General features: G+C 43.5%; 1 pseudogene; it reads right to left on the bottom strand.

Annotated features, from left to right (window-relative positions):
* Positions 1-829: 829 nt before the first annotated feature.
* On the bottom strand, positions 830-17099 carry LOC119055676 (sterile alpha motif domain-containing protein 9-like; annotated as a pseudogene).
* Positions 17100-22964: the final 5865 nt, after the last annotated feature.

The raw sequence follows: 22964 nt of genomic DNA, 5'->3' as shown, positions 1-22964 counted from the left end.
GAATAAATGTGTTAAGGGTGAGCCTAAAGCCAGTGGGCAAAGCCTTCTCCCTTAGTAAAATTCCCTGGGAAAATACCCTTCCTGGGGCTGAGGCCTTGGCAGAGATATGAAGTTAGGTAATTCTCATTGGTGGTGGCTGTAGGGGATGTGAGTGTGTGAGAAGGGCGGGGTAGAGGCTGTTCTGAAGACAAGAGTTTCTTGTTACGTCCCTGGCAGGACGGACACAGTCATTTCTCTCTACCTGCTGCTCCCAACTCTGTGCTGGAACCTCAGGAGCATTTCTCTAAACTAGGACATCTCATATGCCACTGTGCACACCACCCCCAGGGGACCATGTTGAAATTCTAACTCAGGAAGTTCAGGTTGGAGTCTGGGATTCTGCATTTCTGAAGGTTTTCAGGTGGTGGTCATGCTGCTGGTACTGAGAACATATTTTGAGCGACAAAGTCGACGCCTTTGCATCCAATGGCAACTTCATCACCAGGGAGCCTTTTATTTTTTATTATTTATTTACTTTTTTAGAATTAAAACTGATTTTATTGACCTGTAACCGGTAATGATGTGACTGGTGGTTATCAATTTATACTTCTTAATTAAATGTCAGTCTGAAAGTACTTATTTAAAACACTGGAAGTTGATTCTACTGTGTGCCGAGGACTGTGTGTAGACAGGTTTCATGCCCTACCAAGACTTATAGTTTATCTGGGGAGACAAAAGCAAAATCCATGATAGAGGCAAGCCAATAATGGTATCCAAATGCCATGGGAATTGAGAGAATAAGATCAAAGAAAAATATGAATAAACATATTTCAGTTAATAGTATATCTTCTTAAATAACTTCTATAGCATATGCTAGCTGACTGTCAACAGAACGCTGTAGGTAGATGGACATTCCTTCTATGTTGCCATTACTTATGAGTGAACTTGAATAAACAGATGTTACTAATATTTTTATTTTTTCTCTGTTCCGTATTCAATAGAGATTTTCTTGCCTTCAGCCCAACCAGTGAGATGATGCAGAAGGTCTTTGACATCCTTTCCTTCCTACGCATCTCCCCTATGCCAGAAGGAATTTATATTTTGTGCTTTACTGAAGTACTGCTTTATCTCGGCCTTGTGAACAAGACTGTTGAGACCCTTCCTCTTTCCCAGGAAGAAAAGTGTGCTTGCCTCACTGGACCTGCACATACTCCTGTAACTGTCTATTGAGGGATCTATTTAAGCATGGTTCATACTTTTCCATTATTTCCCCCATCTTCATCTAGCTCTTCATTCTCTGGCCAGAACAGGAAACAGGCCAGGAAATAAGGGTGGGATATTGATGATCTTGTTCTACCAACTCTAAACACTTCTTGGAGTTATTTTAAAAATATGTTAAGTGGCTGAATGGACTTGAGTTGGGTTTTAGAAAACTAAGAAGAATGTTGGCCAAAATGAAATTTTGTTTCTCCTTTAACAGCCACTTACTTATGTGGATTTTGCAAAAAGAGGAAAGTTTGTTTGTTCACTATATTTCCATAATGGTTGTAGCCTCTTTGTGATTTGGGTTAAGATAATCCAGAAGTCCAGAAAACCTATCTGCTCTCAAAGCTTCTAGACTTTTCCTGCAATTCTTCTGTGGGAGTAACCAACTCTCTTTGCTTTTTAATGGACCCAAATCCAAAGGGCAGAAAAATTTCATGATTTACTGAAACAATGACTGATTTTCATGCATAAGGGGAGTTCCACAGTTTCTTTTTGAGTATTCCTTGTTTCCAGAAAAACCGGATAATCAGCAAAAAAGTCAAAGCACTTTTCCATATCTGATTGCAAATTTTGTAAATAGGATGCAAACTTGCTAAGACTCAAATAATATTCATTTTTGTATGAATAGTCCTCTTCCTTGAGAATTTTGTCATAGTTTTTTTAGATGATTATTTTTCTTTGTGGAAACAGAGTGAGCTGAAGAATTGAATAGTGTAAAGACCAAATTCTATTTCACCCAAAAAACCAGCCATATTATACACATCATATTTTCTTTGGGATTTCTGTGGTGACCAGGTCTCTGTTTCATAGTCTTTCCTATCAGTCTGTTCTTGGGATTTTTTTTTAAAGCTCCTGATGCATTTTCAGCAGCTTCTAGAAAATACGTTAGATCATTAACAGGGATAGCCCTGCAGTTCTTGTTCTCATCCAACCACCATTTGATTTTACTTTTGTAGACCTGACCAAATGTATCTGAGATAATAGGAATTTTTAGATGCTCTTTTTTTGGCATCATCTGCCCAATGCAGAGCAGTGTCAAAGTCTTTCTCTTTACTCTATAGAAATGTCTTGCTAAGGCCTGACAAATAAATGCATGTTGTGGGAATCGAACACTCCCTTGTTTCAGGACCCTTTCCACTTTAGCATTCTGTAAAGCTTTAATTAACGGAGAAAACAAGTTGTCTGTTTCATCTCCATACTCTGCCCTGTCTTCTAAGTAGTAGACTTTGCACGTCATGTTGACATTTGTCTTTTCCTATTCCAGAGTCACAGAGTAAATCCTCTTTTAATCTCCTCAGTGTAATTTGACTCTTATCCAAGTGATAGCTACTTTCCAGTTCTTTCAGACAGCAGCTGGCAATCAGAGGATGGACGATGCACACACCTGAATATCCCCCCCCCCCGCCGTGTTCTGTGACTTCCATGTTTATTAGTTGTGTTGAATAGGTTTCCATCTTGTCTTCTACACTTTCAGGTTTCCAGGGCACACAGTGAATGTGACTACCCTAAATGCTGTACACTGTGATGCTGAAATTGTAAAATCAATAACAGGACAGTTGAGTAGAGCCAGGAAAGTAATGAGTTATGCTTCCTTGCCGTCAATATCCTGTCCTTTTAGGATATTCTCGACTACATTTCTGTATATATTATATCAAAATTTTCTTTCATGATCATGAAGAAATGAAAGTTTTCACAGTTCTTGTGTTGCTTTTCATTTTCCTCCAGTTTTGGCCTCAAAAGCTCTTTGTTCCCTGGCAGAGAGCTGGTATTTTAGTGCAATGCTGTCTGCTGATTTTGCACTTTCATCAGGATTCTGGGATCTCATGCAGTTTAAGATAATTACCAGTGTTTTTCCCTATCTCAAACCATTTGCTACTAAAATGGAATGGATGGTATTCTGTAGAATGTAGATATTTCCTCGTGCTTCAAAATTATCCACCAGGAGAAATACAGGAATATAATCTTGATGGCTGGCTCCCATATAGGTAATCAACTTGATTACTTCTTTTCCAGTTTCTGCAAAATCAGTCTGTTTGGTTTTCAACACAGCATACCTGAAGTTTGTCTGTAGGCCCAGAGAACTTTCAGAGCCAGTGCAGTGCACCTCACAGCCTGGATGTGACAGAGACTGACACCTTTTACAAATGTTGGTTTAGGAGACCCCTGCCCAACACTGCATCAGATCTTTAAGGTTTTCATGGTTGTCTCTTTTGACAAAGGCTGAGGAATAGTTTTCAAAAGAAAAATGGAAGTTATGCCAAGATACTTTTCCACCTCAGTAAAAGTGCCTTTTTTTGTTTGTTTTCTTAAAATCTTGAAATTTAGATTTATTTTTCTCGATATCTGTGCCTTTACACTCATTTTCACAGAGAATTTCCAGTGTGGTCAAGATATCCTCTTTTTTTTGCTCTAGGACAACCAAAGATGATTGATCCATGGGAGGGCAGAAACCTCCCTGATGGCTGAGTGACTGGTTTTAGTTTAAGGGTGCTACTGTTTATCACTTCCAAATTTAAGGAGGAAATACTGTGGTCTGTTACTTCATCTGCAATTGTCAATCTTGCATGTAGTAGGTGTTTCCACTGTTGATAAATCTGTGAATTTACACAGATACACATTATACTTTCCATTTCCCTGAGAGTTTGGTAGTGAGCACAGAACATGTCAATGAGTGGCTCTGCTGGTCTTTGCACTGGAGAGAATAATAGAAGCACTACCCAAAATTTCCCTCTTGTCATTAGATTTTTATGGGCAAGAAGGAGAGTCAGTTTTCTGACTTGTCAAGCTCTTTCTCTCTGGCATAAATGTGGTCCTAGGAGTTTATACCTCTCATCTTTCAAGTTTGGTCTGCCATTGCAGAAGATACAGCTGGGCTGATTGTAGGGATTCTGACTAGGAATTCTCTCCCCTTCCTCATGGTGGTTATCTCTTTCTCATAGTGATTTGGAAAGTAAAGATTTGCTACCTGGCATTTTTGGTAAGCTTTGGCCATGCCCTTGTTCATGGATTTAGGATCAAAGTCCAACACAGCAAACCATTTAATTTCCTTTAGAAAATCGAAGTTCTTTGTTTGGTTTCAATGACATTTATTTGTTACAAGAATATACCAATTGTAGTATGAATTATCTGGTGACTCACGAAAAGAAGCCCACCCAGGACGAACTTGCAGACCCGGACACACACTAGGTACCAGCAGAGACCCATTGTGCCGCACCAGCTGCACAGGGTTCTGCAGAGGGTGATCTTGGTCTTTAAGATCTCCAGAGAGGTGAATGGTCAAATCACGGAAGGAGGACTCTGGCAAGGGGAAGGTATTGTATCTTCAGACCTGAAAGGAGTGGGTCTATGGAAAGGGATAAGCCCCTCAGCAGGATCAGCTTCCCTGTGCAGAGGCAGCAGATGAAACGAAAACAGCAGAGGCACCGAGGCTCTTTCACTGAGGACCTGGAGTAGAAAGGGACCTCCCCTGGGGAAAATCCATTTCAGTTCTGAAGAACATCAGAGCAGGGCGTGCGCCTGCCTGTCTCCAGCAGCTACTGCAAGGATTCTTTCCTGGAGTTGCTCAAGTTCTGCTAACTGGCTCAGGACTAGGTGTGTCCTGCAGACTGAAGTCCTTGAGACTAAGAGGATTTGAGATGCTGAGGCGCCCAGAAAAGTTTCATCAAGGAAGAAGGCTGCAGCTGTGATATAACTGAACAAGTAAATCTACCTGAAATTACCAAAAACTGGAACAAAGAGCATGTGAAACAATGGTAGCCAAAGGCCTCAAGATTGATGAAAAATACTGACAGATTTCATTGAACAAAGAAGTCACAGTTAGTCCTGTGGGAATTAACTAAAAAGGAGCTTAGAGACCTGGTGCCACCACGGGCGGGGTCCAGCAATTTTGACAAAATATGCATGTGACTGTTTGAATAAGTTTCCCTGAAAATCACAATCAGAATTCTGGACAATTAGATCATACAAACCCTTCAAAAAAGAACACCAAAAAAAAAGACAAAACAGAGGAAAAAAGAAGATCAAAAATCATTTTCATCCAATATTGATCATGACCTGAGCAAGTCCAGATACCAAAGAACAAGAATCAATTCTTATGAAAGAAAATGCATTAAGTGTAGTAGCAAACACTGAGGACAAAAAAATAATGAGCTAAAAACTGAGCAGTTGACTCGTATGCTGTATCCTTTTGATCAGCTCTGCAGCAGCCACTGTTATACAGAACATTATCTTGCACCACCTAACACAGTACCAGGCAATCTTGATACAGGGTGCAGCCGGGGGGGGGGCCCAAAAAAAGATTTAGAAAGGTGTCCAGAATTCAAAGTGTATAGGAATATTGGAGAGACACATAGGATGTCCTCACCCCCCCCCCAAGGGGGAAGAAAGGAATGGAGCCAGGCCATTGAGAGCTGTTTTGCATAGCAACAGTTTTGGGGCTAACCTCTGGAATGGTTATTTAACATATGTATAACCTTTAACTAGTTTCATAGATATGTTAAATAGGAGTGGCCAAGTTTGGGGCCGAGGCAGAAGGGAGAAGTAATGAGCAGGGACTCAAGATGGGAACTAGGGGCTGCTCTCCTGAGTGAGAAGGGCTTGGACTCAGAATGTAACTAGGGGCTGCGCTCCTGAGCGAGATGGCCTGGGTGGGAGCTTGGAAAAGACTGGCTCCGAGACATGAAGGGTCCCCGCTTGGCCAGATGAGAGAGAGCCACGCGGTTTCAGCAGTGTGAGGACCCCCTCTTGGTGAGGTGAAAGAGGGAGCCACGTGGTTTTGGCAGGGTGTGGACCCCCTCTTTCCTAGGTGAAAGGGAAGAACCACGCAGCTTTGCCAGAATGGAGATCCCTGCAGCCAGGTGAAGAAGAAAGCCACATGCTTTTGGTGGAGTGCGGACTCCTGCAGCTTTGGTTGAAGAGGCCCACGCGGCTTTGGGGTGCCCCCTTTGGCCGAGTGGCCTGAAAAAGCAAGAGAGACTTTGACTGGAACTGAGTACAAAGGACTCTTGCCAGTGGACCGTGAGAGGGTACCGCAGTACTTTGGATTAACTCGAGATCCTGCACAGTGACCCAGCTGACGGTGCCAGCAGCATGCAACACAGACGTGTGCTCTTTTCCTGATTTACGGTACCCGGAGTTGGGACAGTGGGAGAAGGGAGCGCTGTGTGGGTGTAGTTGTATACATAAAGGACTTTGATATTTTAGTGGTGGCATTAGGCCTGAATAGCATTAAAACATTTTGTTTCCTTTTCACAAATCTCTGGCATTAAGAGATGTCTTTCCAATTGGCGGCGGACAGAAGGGCCCAGTAGATTTTAGTATTCTGTTTTTGGGAGGGGCCCCTGTTGTATAGCAGTTTTGGGCATCCCTAGGTGGGCCAAATATTGTATTGCCCCTCCCTCGGACCTCCTCTTGTTCGGTAACAATCTCACAAACACAGGAACAGCCACAGGAAAGGACCTGAAGATGAAATTTAGCAATGAAGGCTTCCGATTTGCATCAGCTTGTAGGAGTTCATGCACCAGTGGCACTATCCACTTTAGGGTCAAGGACAAACCCTGTGGGGAAATTGCTGGCGTGAAAGCCACAAGTAAAGAGTCCTTCAGTGACCACTTCAATCTAATGATCAAAAAGTGTTTTGAAGTCCTGGCTGGCGTAGCTCAGTGGATTGAGTGTGGGCCTGTGAATCAAAGGATTGAGGTTTGATTCCCAGTCAGGGAATATGCCTGGGTTGCAGGCCAGTTCCCTGCAGGGGATGCACTAGAGGCAACCATACATTGATATTTCTCTCCCTCTCTCCTTCCCTTCCCCTTTAAAGATAAGTAAATAAAAAAAAATTTAAAGTGTTTTGAAGATAGTGAGATCAATGAAACCAAGAAGTGCACTGGGGAGTTAAGGTTTGTGGAAGTCCTACTGCAGAACAATACAACATCTGACAGATTTATCACTGATGTAGATGTTATTCCAAAACACTCTGTATGAAAAAAAGTATCTCTACATTAAGAAGCAATACTGTGAAAATGAAACATGGAGACAAAGCGAAGATCATTCACTGTTTGTGAGAGAAAGGACTAGCTCTGAGGATATTGTGGTCAATGTTAAGCAGCGGGATGTGGATTTCAAAGCATTTACAAAAAAGTTAAAGTCACTAGCAGGGAGCTTTTTAGAAATGCAAATTCTTGGGCTCCACCTCAGAATCAAATCTTTTTTAAACAAGTTCTCCAGGAGATGTCGGTGCATTCTAAAGTTTGAGAACCATTGTTACGTTGTATACATGAGCTATTGTCATTGGAAGTACAGGTGAGATTTTACAATACAGAGATGACATTCAACCAGCATAGAACTCCAAGGTGGGGAGACATTCCCAAGAGGTTACTGAGCAAAGCCTTCTTCCAGATGGGCCCTGGAAAAAGCCCTTTGCCCAGGGGCAGATGGCACAGGGTGCTGGCATCCTCACCCTTCTCGGAACCTTCCACAGAAGTTCACTCTGTTGATGGGGCATTCCTGTTATACTAGCTCCCGGCATCTATAAAGAGCAACTTGGTGGTGGGCGTTTTATGGAAGGGGAAGAGAGGGAAGGATTTCTTGAGGTTGGTAAGAGAGAAAGTAGAGGCAGAGAAAGGGTTTGGGGGAAGTGGGCTTCTGGCCTTGCCACTAACACAGTGCAGCACATGCAAACATACACCGCCCTGTGCTGGTGAAGAGACCTGACTTCAGCATTGCAGTGGAGACAGGCTAAGCTTTTAAAGCCCAACTGGGATTCTGTAGCTCAGAGGAGACTGAGAAAGGACATGGGAATACTTTTCACAAAATTCACTAGCTATCTTTGCACCCGGTTAATTAACTAGGAAAACTAAATAGACCCAAAGCCTTATTCAATTTGGAGGAGACCTTTGATGTCTCTGAGCACTGAGGCTGGGGAGGTGGGCAGTGCTGGCTGGGGACCAAGGAGGTGGGCAGTGCTGGACTGAAAACATCTCCTGGGGAGGGCTGAGCCACATTCCATTAATTGTGGCTATTAAGCTACTTTCTTGGGAGCTGTTTTGATTCATGTGGAGTAGAGTGGGAGTCTGTTCGACTCCCCTAGGGTTTCCTGTGGAGCATAATTGTAGATGCAATGGAATAGGAATTCAGGTCAATGATTACTTTAATGAGATGTCTGAAGACATGGCCCAGCCAAGGGGAGGGAGGGCAGAGGAAGAGGTGAGAGAGAGTATGTAGGGGGAGGAGACAGATAGCAGAGGAGGAGAGGGAGTGAAGGAAACTGGCAGGATGAGGGGACAATGATGATGTTTTTGAGGAGGTGAATGGAAGAGGAAGAAGAGGAATGGAGAGTGAGGGAGCCAGAGAAGCAAGTAAGAGATTTATTGTGTCCCTACCATGTCCCAGCCTGACACATTTTTAAAGACAAAGAGAGAAAACAATCCAGTAAATAAGCTGAGAGAGTGATACTGGGTATCCATGGAGAGTCTTAGATTCTGATGTTCTTCTTTGAATCTGAGGCAGTGGGGAGATATGGAGAGTGGCTTTGACAGCACACAGGTGTGGATTTGATTTCTGATCCCACCCTTTTTGAGCTGTGAATTTCAGCCAGTCCCGTAACATATTTGAGCCTGTTTCCTCAGCAGTAAAATGGGAGTTAACCACATTAGGTTTACATCTAAGGCTATTTGGGCTGCTATGACAAAATACCATAGACTGGGTAGCTTACAAACAATAGAAGTTAATTTGTCATAGTTCCGGAGGCTGGGAGGTCCAAGATCATGGCATTCTCACTGTGTAGTGAGGGCCTGTTCATAGACAGATGCCTTTTCACTGTGTCCTCGAATGGCAGAGGGACCCATGTGGCTGCTCTCATGACCTAATCGCCTCTCGAACCTTTAATCTCCAAACACAACCGTTTTGGGATTAGGTTTCAACGTATGAATTTTGGTGTGACACAGATATTTTGTCCATGGCAGTATACACTACTCCTAGAATGAATTATTATCTGACATATAGTAGATGCTCAATAAGTTACTGTTATAATGAGGAAACTGAGAGTTAAGTTTTGCCCAGGTGCTCATAGCTAGTCAGTAGCAGAATTGAAATTTAAATCCAGGTTTGTCCAGTCTTCACTGCCACCAAGGAAGTACACGTGGGTTCGTTGTGGGGGAAGGTAAGCTCTGCTTTCTGGGGGATGACCCCCCCCTGCCCAAAAGGACAGTCCTTACAAGCTGGTGCAGGAGCTCAGGGGAGAAGCAAATAAGCTTCAGCCAGCTTCAATCCAGGCATCACAGGATTTTAAAATAAAAAAAATAAATTCGGAGGTACCAATTCCACAAGCTGGTTTTTGCAGGACATGCCTTTACTTACACCCCCTCACCCCCCAGGTGTGCAATGGTGCACTCTTTCCTGAGTTTATTCTAGGGCTTCCTTATGTGGCCAATACTTCTTCAGGCCCCCAAGGAGTATGTGGCCTATCTCATTGGAGAACTGTGGCAGTCTTGCTGGTGTGCTACTCAAATCTTTCTTTCAGTTCTAGAAGTTGCCACAGGGATCCGCCTTTGGAGTCCATGAGAGTGTTTTCACCCCAACCACACTCTTTCCTAGGCTGCTCCCAGCAAAGGGCAGACCATGGCAGGAGTGCTAGAGATGGGTCATTCCTGCTCAGCGTACCCCCTTTATGGGGGGCACATCTAAGGCTCCCAAAGCCTGGCTATCACTTTCTCAGAGCTGCATCCCAGTCTGAGACTCTTTCTACTCAATTCACCCTTCCCTCTCTCCTTTTTAGGGGTCAGACCTGCATCCCAGTCTCAAGACTGTCTTCATCTACCCTTGCCCCCTCTCCCCTTACCTTCCACAGGAGTTTCTCCCAAGAAATCTTTTGCACTTTTGCCTTGGTATCTGCTTCCTGGGGGACCCAAATTGACCAATCCAAGAGGTAAGGCCCCCAAGATCAACTATTTATTTTTAAAAAGTTAAATGACAGTATAACTCAATTGAATGGAAGACACTAACTCTTTCTAGATATCTCTTGAATCCATTCAGTTTCCTCCAACTCCACGGTCACCACCACATTCAAGCCCCCATCACTGTCGTCCTGGCTGACACAGCTGGCATGTTCAGTTTGGGTAACTGAGTGAGAGATTAACAAAGGGACAATTCACAAATTTGAGTCCCAAGATGCAACCTTAGGTTAATAAAACAATGGAAACAATATGCCTGCATCAACTTGGGTGAGGGATGAACACCCCTGTCTCACTTCCCTCCTCCTTCCTGTCTCTGGCTGGTTCTCCTCTGTGGACAAACCCAGATGGAAGGCAGAGAGGATAAGGCACCTGGACGGAGGTCCAGGTCTGCTTTCTGGGGCACAGAGCAAGGCAAAGAACAAATCAGGAGGGGCAAAACGAAGGTCTGACATAATTGCGTCTTGTCCAGAGCCTTTAAAAATTTTGTTGTACCCCACTGTAATGCTGGAGTGCCAAGCCAAGGAGCTCCACTGCACTTGCGTTCATGATATTCCAAAAAACCCACTAGGAGGGCCAGCAGATGTGGCCCTGCCCTTTACTACTCAAATTACAGAGGAGCGCACCTAAGGCAGCAGATCTGTGCTGGAGAGGCCATGCCCAGCCTCCAGCCTCAGTGATACTTTACAGGGTTGGGGAGGGAGCAGTGGCAGCGGGGAGGGAGCCTCAGTAGTGTGTGAAAATGCTACAGGGTTGTGATAAACACTGGGGCCTTGAAAAGGACCAGATACCGGCTGATCTCCCAGTTCTAATGGCTGCTGGCCAGGCAGCCATCTGTTCTCTGAGCTGGAGGGGCCATGTTCTGAGTCACCCCATACCCAGTGGACCCCTTTCAAAGTTTTTCCTTATTAAAACCGAAGTGAAATTTTAAAACCAGTGCTAACCCTTAGATACTTAAAGCCATCAAGTGGCTTCACACATACTGAAGATCAAAGATCTGGCTGCCGCTCATGTCCTCTCTCAAACCTCACCTTAGGTTGAGATAAAAGCCAGACCTGACCCTGCTCTCTGAGTGTGTTCCCTTTTCCCTCCCCACCACCCCTCCCCTTCACCTGGAATCTCCAACTAATCCTTCAGGTCTCAGCCCCCATGCCTTTTCCTCTGGGTGGCACCCTGCCTTCCCATCTAACCAGACCAGGCCCCTCTAGGTCCGTTCCGATGGCTCCTGAATTTTGCCTTCCTAATATTCATTAATATGCAGTTATTTATTTATACATGGGGATATTTGATTAATAACATCTCCCACAAGGGCCAATTTTTGCAAGCTAAGAAACTTGGTCTGCCTGGTTTGCACTGTACTCCCTGAGACTAGAACAGCATGGCACCTCACAGATACTACTGGTTTGATGAGTAAATAAAATGTTGTGGGCAAACCATGTATTTTAGAGTCCAAAATGGTACTGATTTCAAGCATTTCTTTCTCTTATCCCAATCAAATATGGAGATGTCCTGGACATTTTAATATTAGTGTCCAAACTCTCTCAGGAACCACTGACTGAGTGCCTACTATGGACCAGCCACCCTGGAAAGTGTTCTCGTGTGTTTGCAGCCTGACCCCACCCACGGAAGGCAGGCAGAAACTGAAGAAACAGGCAGACCCTCCAGATTAGCAGAGGGCAGATTTAATAAGCAAGAGAATTTACTTACAAGGCTTGTTTCGGGTGACCCCAAGATGAATAGATCTCTGTTAAGATTCACCTGTCAGAATCTGAGTTTACATAGAAGTCTTCTGGGTGTAGTCATGCATATCATCCAGATGGTCACAACATCACCTTACTCTCTTCAGGGTGTGTCTTGGAAAATAGCTTCCATGGTGGAAAGCATGTTGGGCAGGGAGTGCATTCCAAGCACAGGGGAGAGGGTGAGGAGACTTTGATTGCCTGAGCATCAGCTATCAGCACTAACTTCTTGATTACCTCCTCCAACAGTGTTTCTGAATGGAATTACTAATCTGCACTAGGGCACCTATGTGTGTTTTGCACATTAGTAAATAGGCCCAGGGGTAGGGAACAAGTTGCCCTTTGATCATCTTGTGTCCCAATCTGGACAACATCCAATTCTCTCATTCTTCCATGCTGCCCTCCCCACAGACACACTTCTCCCATATACAATTTCTTTATGGGATTGCTGGGAGGATTAAGTAAATTGATTCATATAAAGGGCTTAGAACAGCACCTGGATCACAGTAAATGTGTGATCACTGTTAGCTCTTATTAGCAAGTCATCCAGCCTCTTTCTCCCTCAACTTCCAAACTTTTACATGGAACATCATTCCTGCTAAGTGGGCCCTCCCCCTCCACCTTGCACATCACACTGATGTAAGTTTATATAACCATCTGTTCAAGATGTATGGCCTCCTGGATGCTGTCCAAGGCTTATAGTTACTGATTGTATCAGCTCCAGGAACTCTGAAGAATTTATGTCCATAGAACTGAAGAATGAGAGCATGGGCCCAACCCCTTTTAGAGAGAAATTCGAGCCCCAGAAAAGGGGCCTGACCTGTCTTCAATGCAGGAAACCCTATATGTTCACCCACTTCCTAGTCCTCCTTCTGGTTTTGAACTTCAGTCCTGCTTTTCTTTTGCCCCTTGGGGCTCGTCTTCTCTCTGGGCATGTGCCCAGAAAAGACACAGCACCCCCAATATTTCTCCCTTCTCACCCCTATAGTCATACAGTGCAGCCTCCACACTGGAGGTATTTTATTGTACATCACGGAAGGGGGGGCAGCACATCACACTTACATTTCCCCTCCCCTCTGACACTCCCTCTTCTCTTCCCTCTCCCCTTCCCTCTTTTTTCTCCCTCCTCCTCTTCCCTCTCCCCTCTCATCCCTCTCTTCTCCCCTCTCTTCTCATTCCCATTATTTGGGTAAGCTGAGTTGCCCTCTAGGGTCTACGAACACTTGAGCGAATTTCTGGAGCTTTTTGAGTGGGACATCTCTGGGGCACCATGCCCCATCCTGTTGGCCTCCTTGCTCTTCCAGCCCCAGCTGTGGTAACAGGTTCCACACAGGCTCATAGCAGCTTCATGCATGTGCTCTCTGACTGCACCCCATTTTTGCCTGCATTTCACAGCTTAGATTCCTCCTCTAGGGCTTTTCTGATGCTGAGGTATGGGGCACCTGCAGGGACCCACTGGGCTCTCTCACAGGCACACCTGGCAGGTTAAGGGGAGGTAATACCCTTGACCAGCAGGGATAGGAGTCCAAGTCCTGCCCCTTTTGTCATCTACTGTACAGGCATCAGGTGCACTCTATGAGGCCCTGGTGGGCAGGGCACCTGGGGCAGGGCAAATTAGCTGGTTTGCCCTTCTTCCCAATTTGCTCTGCAGGTCCCTCACTCTTGCTCTCTGAGATCACTTCTCATGTAAACTCTTTGTACACAAACCCTTTCTCAGTCTGCTATTGGGGAATCCAAACTAAGACCATTGTCTCCTGGAGCTAGCACATCCCTTCCTGTCCATGAGTCTTTTCCATGGAATTCCTCATGAGCTCCTTTCTACCTTTCAAAGTCACACACTTTGAGGATAATCTGAAATCTATTCCCAGTCACATCAACTCAAAGAGTCTCTTCTTCCTGGATAGTTATAGTCCTTCCTAAGAACTTAGAGCAGTGTCTGCCTTTATTTTTTCTCAGTAATAACAACGAATAATAATAGATAACAATTATTGTTGCACATGATTGCTAGGTGCCATTCTAAACCTTAATGAGATTATAAACACCTTGAAGCCACAGCCTGTGTCTAACTCCCTGTAGGGCCTAGTGTAGGGTATAGCCTGAATTTTATGATTCTCCCAAACTCCTTAAGTAGAGGACAGCTTTTCCCTGGGCATCAGAGCCAAGTGGAAAGGCCTCTCTTTCCTTTCGCTGCTGTACCTGGTTTCTCACTTACAGGCAAGACATGAGCTCCTTGCAGCCTTCCTAAAACTCTATTAAGAAAAGTGAAGTATGGTCCAACTCAATGTACGAGGCTTCAAATCATACTCAACCTCCAAGGCTCAGCTCCAACACTACCTCCTCCATGATGTCTTCCCATCCTTCCAGAAAGAAGTCTCTATGCTCTGAACTTTTGTAGCCCTTTGTCTGCACCTTTTTAATGAAGCTCCTCATTTTCAAACAAGTATTGTGGTTGGTTATGTCCATATCTAGTCTTTTAACAATGAGTAAGTTAACCATTTACCAAAGCCCCAGGGTCTACTGCTTAGTAGTTGCTTGATATATTTTGAATGAGTAAAAAACTGAAATGAGGGAGAGAAGCAGAGACTCTACAATTATCAGGCCTTGTGACATCCTGAGAAATCTAGAGAGGCAACAGTGCAGATTTACAAAGATTATGACAGAGTCTACTACTTGTCTCCCCAAACCCATTCTTCCCTCTTGTATAAAATCTATAGCTGGATACACATGGCCACCAGAATATACTTCCCAGTCTCCTCTACAACTTACTACTGAGTGCTTATGTCTGAGTAGAAGTGATACAGACACTTTACAAATTATGTCCTTAAAAGAAATGGCCCTGTGTTCCCTGGGATGGCAGGAGCCACCCTGGACCATGAGATAAAAGGAGTCTGGGTTCCCGATGACTATGGAGCTACCAGACTCCATCATGAGGCTTCAGTGTGAGAGAAAATAAACTTTGTTTTTAAAGACATATTTATTGTTTCTCAGTTAAATTAGCTGCACTTGTATTTTCATGAAAACCAGAACTACTCTGTAAGTCTGATTGGTTCTGAAGGAAAGAAAGGAAGGTGTATGCCAGAGATATGTCAGGCCAAGCATTCATGATCAACCTAAGTAGAAGGACAGCTGTGTGTTTGGATAGGCTCAGAGCACAATGTATGTGTGTGTTTAGATGTACTGTGGTATGGTCCTATTGTCTCCAAACTGGACAGAAATGACTGCTAACTGGTGGGCTCAAGGTAGCAATGGAACTTGAGTGGGGAGGGGTTGGAGCAGGTGTGCTACACAAGGAAGCCAAGGAAGAAAGCTGGTGTGAAGGACACCCTGCTGGGAGACGCTGAAGGTAACCACTGGTTCCTGACCATGGAGCCTGATACAGGCACTGAGTCCACAGGAGCCAGAGCGAGATGCGAAATCTAAGCCAGACCCAAGAATCAGAGACTTGGGTGGAGGGCATAGCAAGCAGAATCTGGAATAATTCCTGTGGATAAAGGAGACCTGTATGGTGTACAGTTGTAGATGGGGTATTCCACTGGATTAAAGGTATACAGGGGCAAGTAGATGCTGTTTTAACACCTCCGTGCTCTTGCTCATGATGTGTCTTGCACTAGGACTACATGCCCCTGCCTTTTTCTTTATTTGTTAGCTTTGTTTACCTTAAAAGATTCATTTGGGTGTTACATTCTCCAGGATAACCTCTGTGATACCATCTTTAGAGTGTCCCCTAGACCTTGATCTTCTCTCTATTGTAGTTATTATCAACCCTACAACAGTCATTACAGAATTGCAATAATTGCAGTATGATTTATAACTGAGTTTTACAGGGTTCCCCAAGAGCAGTGATCTTTGACTTCATCCCCTCAGTGGTTCCCGTGATTCCTAACACAGCAGGAACCAGTAAACCCAGATGGAGGAAAGTGGGTGAATGAATGGATGTTTTGGAAGCATGGTGTTCAGGCTTCAAACCTCCCAGGAGATGAGTGGCAGATGAACTCTAAAAGCCCACTGAGACTCCAGGAGTCATGAGGGTGGGGGCAGGGAGCAGGGGAGCAGGCAATGAGTAGAAGGTAATGGTCATGACTGTGCTGATTTCAGCAAGGTCCTAGGGCTTCTCAGAACTATGTAATTCATACCACCCTACATTCCAAAATCTGGTATCCAGAAGGGACAAGTATCAATAATCAAAGGAGCAAATAGACATCCCAAGAGTGAACCCTGCATATGCCCAGTACTCATCCAATCCATTTTTGTACCTTGCACCCCAGGGAGAGAAGAAGCTGCAGAAAATTCAGCATCTTCCCCTCAGACACACCCCTATATCTCGAGATGTGTTATTTTCTGGGGAGAAAGGTCAATAGGCCACATTTAAATCTAGGTAGAGGACCCAATGAGAGAAATCATGATTTGATGGCTTCTATTCTTATTTAATTATTTCATTACTAATTAATAATAGGGCCATTACTGCATTCTGAAGGGAAAGAACTATGATTAAAGGTTAATGGCATTGCTGCATGCATCACCCCCCCCAAATTGTTATAAAAATGCCCAGAGTGTTTAATTGAACCTATAAGTAACAATGTAATTACATTTAATAATGTATGTGCTTCCATATTTATCTGTTCCTCTCTGAAGTGCAGAGATCCCCATGTCGGCAGCTTAGGAAAGATCAGGGTGACACTCTAACCTGTTTTCCATCTCTCTAGTTCTATCAGCTCTTTCCTGCTCACCTCCCTCCCAGGGCAGGGATAATAGGTGTCCTGGTCACAAGGAATACACACCCTCCCCCTTCTCCACTTTCCACTGGGACAAGGTCTAATCTCAATGTTTCCGAAGAGGGAGGGGAGGAGAGAAGACCGGCAGAGAAAGCAGCAGTTGCCTGAGGCCTTGGCACTCTACAATCTTGCCAGGGAGTCATGATTGTTTAAAGCTATGTGTCTTAGTTGCTCAGAATTGCTATAAAAATATCATAGACTGGGTGGGTCATAAACAACAAACACTTATTTTTCACAGTTCTGGAGGTTTGATCCAAGACCCAGACATCAGAAGACTTGGTGTCTGGTGAGAGCTCACTTTCTGGATTATAGTCACCCATCTTGCTGTAACCTCCCATGGTAGAAGGAATGAGGGGGGTCTCCAGGGTCTCTTTTACGAGGGCACTAATTCCATTCATGAGGGTCCCACTCTCGTGACCTACTCATGTACTAAAGGCCCCGCCTCCAAACACTATGCTATTGGGGGTTAGATTTCAACATATGAATTTGGGGAGGACACAAACATTCAGTCTATGATATTCTCTTTAACCCCATCCTTTGAAAATAACTTTTGCTTCTCTTGGACTGTCTCCTTCTCTTTAACAAACTGTGGTGCATGCAGATAATTAGTCCTCAGCATTCATTCCCAGCTTCTAGTATTTTCCTTTACTGCAAAGGCTAAACAGCTCAAAATTACTTTCCCTAGGCTCCCTTGCGGCTATGATTCTAGGTGCAAATTATACCCTTCCATACACACACATGGACACTAGATGCACCCATGTGAGATTTCAAATGTGTTCTAAGACTGTTTCAAGTGGCATGCAAGTTTATGGAGGTGTGACTAATTCTGTGGCAGTATTTCTCTCCCTACGGATAGTGGAGTAGAGAGTTGAAGGAGTCCAAATACTTCATGAAGTAGGCCACCAGACCATTCTTAGATGCTCACCTCTCAGAAAACTAAGATTCTATCTTGTTTAAGGAAGTTATTTACACTGATTACTTTCAGCAGAACTTAATCCTTACAGACACACCCACACTAAAGTATTCTACCTCTTCTCTATCTGCCTTGATGGGTGCACACATCCGGTAGAGGACACCTGCAGAGTTAACATTTAACTTCCATCAATAGCTTAGAGTCATTTATGAACTCAGAGATTACCCTGGAATTGACTTCTGTGGTGGATTGTAATAATAGCTCCGAGTCTTCATTCTTGGCCATGTAATTTTGCACTGACCTTCCTCCATGGGCAGGTTAACCTGACCTACCCCTTGATTCTGGGATTCACCATATGGCTTGCTTTGGCCAAGAGAATGGAGCAGAAGTGATGGTGTGCCAACTCCAAGCCCAGGCCCCATGAAGCTTTGTGTATTTCTACATGCCCAGGATAGCCTACTGGTTCTAGGAGAATGAAAGACACATGGAGCAGATCAAAACTGAATCAGATGAGCTTAGATTGACTAGATGACCTTTAGCCAACTCCCAGATATGTCAACAAAGAAGTGGCCCAAATAAAATGCTTATAGTAATAGTCATATGACACTAGGTTTGGGGGGTTATTTTTATATAGCATTAAGCAATGGATAACTGGTATATCTGCTTCCTTGTGATAAAGAAGAATGTTTAATTAAGTGGTCTGTGGGTATCAAGCTCTTAAATGTCTTGTTTAAAAGAAAACACATAGTTGGGAGTTAGGAAACCATCAGTGTTGTTTCAAAATCTTCTACCTATGACTATGTGACTTGGGCAAGTCATTTATTTTCTCTGCATCACTTCTCAGATAACAACTATTAAAAATTTTTCTGCAATGTCACCAGGTTGTTCTAAAGATCAACACTTCAAGAGAATATCTTTGGCCCTGGCTGGTGTGGCTCAGTGGATTGAGCGTGGGCCTGTGAACAAGAGGATCGCGGTTCGATTCCCAGTCAGGGCGCATGCCTTGGTTGCAGGCCAGTTCCCAGCTGGGGACACATGAGAGGCAACCATACATTGATATTTCTCTCCCTCTCTCCTTCCCTTCCCCTCAAAAGATAAATGAATTTTTTTAAATCTTTAAAAAGTATTGGTTTAAAAAAAGAGAATATCTTTGATAATTTAAAATAAACTTAAGGGGAAAAAGGGGGAGGGATTTTGAGGAACAAGTATGAAAGACACAGAGATGAGGACTGGGTGGGGGAATGGGAGGGAGGGGGGAGACCGGGCGGGGGGGTGGGGTGGGATGGGAGAAATAGATTAAAAAAAATGTACTTGAAAAGTAACTAAATAAAATTTAATATTAAAAAAAAAGTGTGTGAAAGCTGTAGTTTTGGAAAATGAAATAAGATCGCTTAACAATGTTCAGTACCTGTGTAAACTCTTGGATGTTAATTAAAGCTGATCACTAAAGCTGTATAATATTATAATCTTTTTGATCACTATTAAATATTTCTGATTCCGTTTGCAAAAAAAATAAAATAAAATAAACTTTGTGATTCAAAATTATTATTAATCTCATAAATATTTTTGAAATTTTAAATCAGAATTTCTTCTAAGACAGCTGATTTTAGATTATTCAGTTTTTTTAATAGACTTGGGTGTATAGGTCTGCTAGCCTAGATTCATTCATTCTCCGGTCTCCCCTTTGCCACTACCCATATGTGTCTCTACACATAATTCTAGAAGATTTAGCCAGGAATGATTTCTTCTTACAGGACCAAGTAGCCTTCCTTGCTGGTAAGTAGCTTTTGCTAGTGATGTTATTCTTCATTCTAAATTTGGATAATGTACCTGGTTTCACAGCCAGTCCCATTGTTCAACAGTTCCCAGGGTACTCTGTGGAGGTGCAGCCACCCTCTTTAGCTCACCGGCATCAAATCCCTTTGTAATGAGCACTTTTTGGCCAACAATTCCCCAACCTCACCCTTGAGTTTTTTCACTATTCTTGGGCAAGTGCCATCTGTTCCTGGTGATTTATCTACATGTAGTTTGTCAATTAGAGATAAAATCACTTGCATGTTTACTGCTATTTGAAGTGGTAACTTTGCCTTGTCAGTCCCAAGAGACTCTCCGAAAGTGAGTTTTATAGAATCACACAGGATCAGGGAACCTCAGAGCGGAGAGGGTCCTTAGCCTTTTAGAGGAAACCTCATTCTGATGTTCATTTATGCTAGAAACAATGATTGAGTGTCTGTTATATGCCAGGCTGGGTGTTGAGATCAGCAGCAGGCAAGACAAACTCTAAAACTACCCCAGGGCCTTTGAAGCTGCTACTCTGAGGTTCTCTGTCCCCTGCTATTCTGCCTCCCAAAATTATAGGAAGAGGTCTCACGGAGGAAAAAAAATAGAGATGGTTAAAGGGTTACAGGGAATGGAACAAAGGAAACTGAAAGAATGAAGGCTGAATATAAGGAGGTCAAAATGAAGATCAAAGGTAATAGGAAGAAAGAGGCATAATGAATGGAAGAGAAAGAAGCTAAGAAGAGAAGGAATATGATTTCTGATTGGGGCTAGAATTGAAGGAATATATGAGAAAGAGCTGGTGGAGGTCTTTGTCATTTTTATGTTTTATTCCTTGCCAATGCTCACTCTGGTTGGCAGGAAGAAAGGTGAAGGTGAGGCATCCCTTGTTGAAGGTTTATTATTCTGACAGATACTCCCCTCTGAAATCTCTGGTGGCCCAGAGTCTGCTCCCAAGGGGATTATAAGAACCACTGTGACTCTTACAAGAGGAAGAAAGGACTGATGGCATTTCCCCAGCCTTAATTATGTAGGGCCCTGGAAACATGTGTCCAGGAATTTGGGGGCAGGGAGAAGGCACAAGAGGAAGAATCCAGGAGAGGAGAGGGAGGTATCAGGTAGGGAGATGCTGGTGAGGGGGGCAGATTTTTCCACCTCAAAATATGCTTTTGGGGAAATATATTTTAAACTGGTTATTTTTTAAGAATCAAAAGACTCAGGAAGAACTTCTGACTTCCCCCTAACTGCCTAAAGGAATTTAGAGGACCTGTCCGGGAAGGGAGCTATGGTCTCAGATAACTGCAGTTTAACATGAACTGTGTGTGATGGATAGGGAGGATACACAAGACCCATTTGATCAAAGTCCTCTCTGTGTCCCATTGTTAAAGATGACCCATCAATATCTGGTAAGCAAGCATTTGCTTCTTCATCTCCACGTGAATTGTCTTCCTGCCCTTTGAAGTCCCCAACTGCTACACTTTCTCCTTAGCTCAAGTTGGCATATAAGTCTCAGCTGCCCAATTTGGATTTTTCCTGTGCTTCCATCTTCTTAAAAATCCCCCATATGTACATAAGTAATTAAATGTCATTATTTTTCCCGTTAATCTGCCACCTGTCAATTTGATTATTAGACCAGCCAGAAGAACTCTGAGGGAAAAGAGGAAAAACTGTCCCCTCCCCCGGCACTGGGAATTATAAAGAAACATTTGGCTCTGTTTTTGGACTTTCATTGTTTATAATGGGCTATTCCCCAAGCCTTTGCAGAGAGAATTCCAATAAGAAGAAAGGAATTTTATGCCCAGGAGCAGTGCTCAGGAATCCGGTGCCAGGGTGATGAGAACTTAGCAAGGATGCAAAGTGGAAGGATGTGTGGTAGGGACTGTTACTGTTCAAAATATTTGCTGCCTCTCCCAGTGGGAAAACTGTATACCATGTGCCACCCCCAACCCCACTGAAAGACTCAGTTATGTGGCTTTGGGTGTCACATTCTTCTGCAATTCTTCTTGCAGAAGAATTGAAATCTCTACTCTATTGAATTCTGGGGTTGCAATGTGACTTGTTTTAGCCATAAAATATGAGTCCATTTCATGTGTTACTCCTAAGCAGAAAGTTTATAAACCAGCTCTCAATCTGCCTTTTTTCTATTTCCTTTATGGAAAGGCCTGGTTCCTGGAATGGAGACAGCATGAAACAGATCCACAAGTAGAGAGCTGGCAGTCCAGAAAACCAGGCAGAGCATTTGTTTAGAATTCCCACACTGGACATGGAACATGAGTGAGAAGCAAACTTCTGTTGTTATAAGCCATTCTGAAGCTGGGGCTGCTAGCACAGTACAGTCTAGCTCAGCCTCACTGGTACAGGGAGACTATAGAAGCTGCTGAAGCAGGACATTACTGGTGTTGGCAACAGAAAAAGTCAAACCCAAGAATTCAACTATATGAGAAACTCTGTGCCAGGGAGGGATAAATAATAACAATGCGATGGAAGGTTCTGGATGTGTGGAGGACTGGGGCATGTTAGAAGAGAAGCTAAGAATCATAACGAGCTCTGACCAGCATGGCTCAGTTGGGTATCATTCCATAAAGTGAAAGGTCATGCGTCTGATTCCTGGTCAGGGCGCATGCCTGGGTTGCAGGTTCAGTCCCTGGATGGGGCACCTTTGAGGGGCAACCAATCAGTGTTTTTCTAGTGCGTCGATATTTCTCTTCCTCTCTTTCTCTCTCCCTTCTCTATTCCCCTGAAATAAATAATAAAAAAAAAAAGAATTATAATGAGACATAGTAGGCCTTACCTGATGACAGAATGGGCTCTGGAGCCAAATCTCTTTTCCTCTATTCTTTGAACAAGTTCCTCTGTGTTTCAGTTTCCTCTTCCTTAAAAGGGAAGTATTGTAATAAAAAACAACACCTAATTACAGGGTTGTTGTTGGGGCTAAATGAGTAACCACATATGAGTTACCCCCATTTGTTTAGAAACCACATCATGAATTAATCACACATAATGAGTTAATCATGGGTGCTTATGAGTTGAGTATCCCATCATGGCAGATACTCAATATATATTAGCTGCCAGTACTATTTTTTCAATCACCCCCCCCCTTTATAGACAATAAAACTGAGTTCCAGAGAGGGTACAAAACTTCCTAGAGATCACATAACCCACTGACAGCACAAACCTTTTCATTGCAACCAGCCAGGAAGTGAACGGGTTCTGCATGTAATGGGTGTGCAAGGCCAAAGCATTTAATTTGCTCTTAAGCCAAAACAGTTGTTAGTAAATCAAGCATCGATTGTAAAAGGGCCTCCAATTAAGATTCACTAATTATATTGCCAGCTCCATTGTCATGCAATTTATATACAATTATCCCAGAACAAATATTTAATTACTTTCCTCTTAATACATTAAACTAATATTACTCCTCAAGCTGTGGGATAGGAATATGGAAACATTTAATTGACGTGGAGACATGAAATATGAGAATTAATGTGACAACAGCCTCATTGTCCCGTCTTCAGTGTGACATGTCCCTGGGGTAAGGGGGAGGAAGGGAGTGGCAGAGGGAAGCCCTTGA

The sequence above is a fragment of the Artibeus jamaicensis genome, unplaced genomic scaffold (assembly GCF_021234435.1).
Source record: "Artibeus jamaicensis isolate MK-2021 breed Jamaican fruit bat unplaced genomic scaffold, CSHL_Jam_final contig_1803, whole genome shotgun sequence".
NCBI lineage: Eukaryota > Metazoa > Chordata > Mammalia > Chiroptera > Phyllostomidae > Artibeus > Artibeus jamaicensis.
This window is presented reverse-complemented; position numbering and strand designations above follow the sequence as displayed.